Genomic DNA, 3,340 nt, shown 5'->3' on the forward strand with positions numbered 1-3,340 from the left:
GACAGTTTTTCGTCTGTGTTTGTTTTTGATGACCCTGACAATTTTGAGGAGTACTATTCAGATGTCTTGTAGATTGTCTTTTGGTTTGGATTTGCCTGATGTTTTTGTCATGATTAGATTGGAACATCAAAGGATTTTAAGTATGGGAATGACACTGATAAAATTTTTATTAAGAAAGATGACTCTGCATTGAGAGAGAACTAGGACGTTCCTTACTAATAACATGGAGATAATTTCTGCAATAGGAAGCTAGAGGTGGTTTCTTAACTTTCACCTTTGTAATTCTTTTATCTTGCTTGAATACTTTCTATGGAATACAGTTATTTTCTTTTTAAAAAAACAAAAAAACTGATTTTTTTCTTTAAAAATAAAAACTGGCAGCAAACAATATGTCAACAGTAGTTAATTCTGGGTGATTAAAATATGGATGACTGTTATTCTCTTCTCTTGAATTTTTCTCTATTTTTAAAAATTCCAAAAGACAAAAGGAAAAACAAAAAGGGAGAGGGAAAAAAATAATCTTAGAGAATGGAATGGAGGAGTACAAACCATCTGCTTTGACACTCACATTTCTAAACATTTAAAATTTTAAACTTTCATTCTCATGAAAATATGTATTCTCTTTTTCAAATGTTTAAACTTGTAGAATAGTATATTTCATTTTGGCACAACTTGCAAATCACTGGTTCTTACGCGTATCTCATTGCTTAGTATATCTAACAATAAAGTGTTAGAAGTAGCAGAGAAAAAAATCCCAAAGCTAGCATTCCAAAAATGATATATATGGTCATAGTTAAGACCAATCTTTTTTTTTTTTTTTTTTTGAGACAGAGTCTTGCTCTTTCTCCCTGGCTAGAGTGCCGTGGCATCAGCCTAGCTCACAGCAACCTCAAACTCCTGGGCTCAAGCAATCCTTCTGCCTCAGCCTCCCGAGTAGCTGGGACTAGTGGCATGTGCCACCAGGCCCAGCTAATTTTTTCTATATATATTTTTAGTTGTCCAGATAATTTCTTTCTATTTTTAGTATGGACGAGGTCTCACTCTTGCTCAGGCTGGTCTCAAACCCCTGAACTCAAACAATCCACCCGCCTCGGTCTCCCAAGTGCTAGGATTACAGGCGTGAGCCACCGCGCCCAGCCAAGACCAATCTTGAATGACAGTTTATGTTCTTTAAATTAATTAAGGGTATCAATACCTAAGTATTCATTAATCCAATGTGCAATATTTGCTAAGTGCCAAGATGCACAGTTATAGCATTTGATACACAGGATACATCTAAGTAAATATAAATTCACTAATTAATTGATGATTTCAACATTTGTTTTGTGAATGCTACTATATGCAAGGAGCCTTCCTGAGCATTATAGGGGCATCATAACCACTATAATACATAGATTCTTTTTTTTTTTCCAAAACAAAGGTATCAAACTTGATTTATAAGATGTAGTTATTTCTTCACACTAGTAAATCAAAAACCAAGACCCAGATTGTATATACATAGATAAATATATATAAAAAGCAATGCAAACAATTATTGAGCTTCATCTTCTGGACAAGAATGCCAAGTTAGTTTCTCTTCATAAAAAGCAATTACAATTTGAGGACACTTCATATTTGCTTCTTTTGCCAGCACCAAATCTGCCTCATCTGAATCTTTCCATTTCATAAGAAACATTAATTCTCCACTGTTATCCATGGCACCAATTATTCTTTCAGGATCAAGACCTCTGGCAAAGCCTCTTGGTTTGTCAGCACCATCTCTTTTTTTCTTGATTTGCTATCATCAGATTCACTGTTAGATAAAGATTTTCTTTTTGTACCATCTTTTTCTTTACCAGCTTTTTGAGAATTAAGAAATGCTTCAATTAACTCTGGACAATCCAAATTTTCTTCAGGTTCCCAAGTATTGTCAGAATCTGTAAATCCTATCCACTTCAGGAAATACTCCACTTTCCCATTTACTACACGTCGATCCAATACTTTTTCCACCACAAATTTTTCAGCCTCTGCCTCTTCAACCTTTTTACTCTTCCCATTCTGTTTCTTTCCCATTTTTTGCAAGGTAGTTTTATTGGAAGCCATTTTTTATTGCAGACTTGAAGAGCTATTAATCACCACCTCTGAGCTGCTCTGGGTAGCGGGTCTACGGCGTCTCTCAATACATAGATCCTTAAAAGGAGGACTAAACTGAAGCCATGCCAGTGTCTGTGTTCAGCAGGTGTCATGGAATATCACAGGGTACTGAAAGGGTGGTAAAGTGACATCCAGTCGGAGCCTGCTACCTAATTGAGAGTTTGTAACAGTTTCTTATAATGGCCAGAGTTCCTGGTCATTATGATTATAAAGATCAGATAATCATGATCTCATAAAAATTTTTTTAATTCTACCATTTTAATTATTATCTTGAGTCAAAACAGGTTATTCATCTCAGTGGATGAGGAACCCATGTTTTAACTTAGCAAAAGTAATGTTTGGACCATAACAATTTCCCAATTCCATCTAAATATTACTTTTAGTAGACAACCTTATGACCTAAATTAATCTCTTAGGAGATGAATTACAAGTACTTTTTTTTTAAGACATGGTATTTTTGTAGTGAGTATTAAAAACAAGATGAAAGAATTTTTTATCATTATAGTTATAGAAACCATCTGGGAAACATTTTTGTGAGTAAGGGTGCTTTGCCAAGATAGCTTAGTCCAGCAGGTGTAGGGACATACAGAAGCAGAGGTTTGGATACTATTGGAGGACTAAAGTCAGGATTTGGTTCACTGATACATAATCTGGTAATATCAATTGATAATTCAAAAAACATCAAAATAGAACATATACAAAATTTTATACTTTTTAATCTAAAATTTAATGTTCTAAAGAGTCACTTCCCCCAGTAAAAATTACTAAATTACAATTACCAATAATAATAATTATCATCATCCTCCTCCTAGAGAATGGGAAGGAGGGAGACCAGGTTGGAGACTATTGTGGGAAAGAGTTCAGGTAAGAGATACTGGTGGCCTGAACTTGGTAGTAGATGCAAAAGAACCTCAGCAGATGGAATCCACAGGCCATGGAAACTGATCGGTAGAGGGCTCAGGAAGGAGGAAGAGTCTCTGGTTTCTGGCTTAGCAATTTGTGAGTGGTGGTGCCATTCCTAGAGCTAGGAACCCCAAAGAAACAACAGGTTTGAAGACAAAGGAATGAGTGTCATTGTAGATTTACTGGGAATGGGGTATTATTGCCTCTGACATTGCTGCCTTCTCTTCAGTCCTTTCTAACTTGATGATTTCAGGTGATCTTCCTTATTTTTCCATAATTCCCTGACCACTTATTCAACATCTTT

At 35.4% G+C, this 3,340-nt stretch overlaps 1 pseudogene; it reads right to left on the bottom strand.

Annotated features, from left to right (window-relative positions):
- Positions 1-1,531: 1,531 nt before the first annotated feature.
- LOC138382646 (chromobox protein homolog 3 pseudogene) lies at positions 1,532-2,082 on the bottom strand (annotated as a pseudogene).
- Positions 2,083-3,340: the final 1,258 nt, after the last annotated feature.

This window comes from Eulemur rufifrons, chromosome 4 (genome assembly GCF_041146395.1).
Source record: "Eulemur rufifrons isolate Redbay chromosome 4, OSU_ERuf_1, whole genome shotgun sequence".
Taxonomy (NCBI): Eukaryota; Metazoa; Chordata; class Mammalia; order Primates; family Lemuridae; genus Eulemur; species Eulemur rufifrons.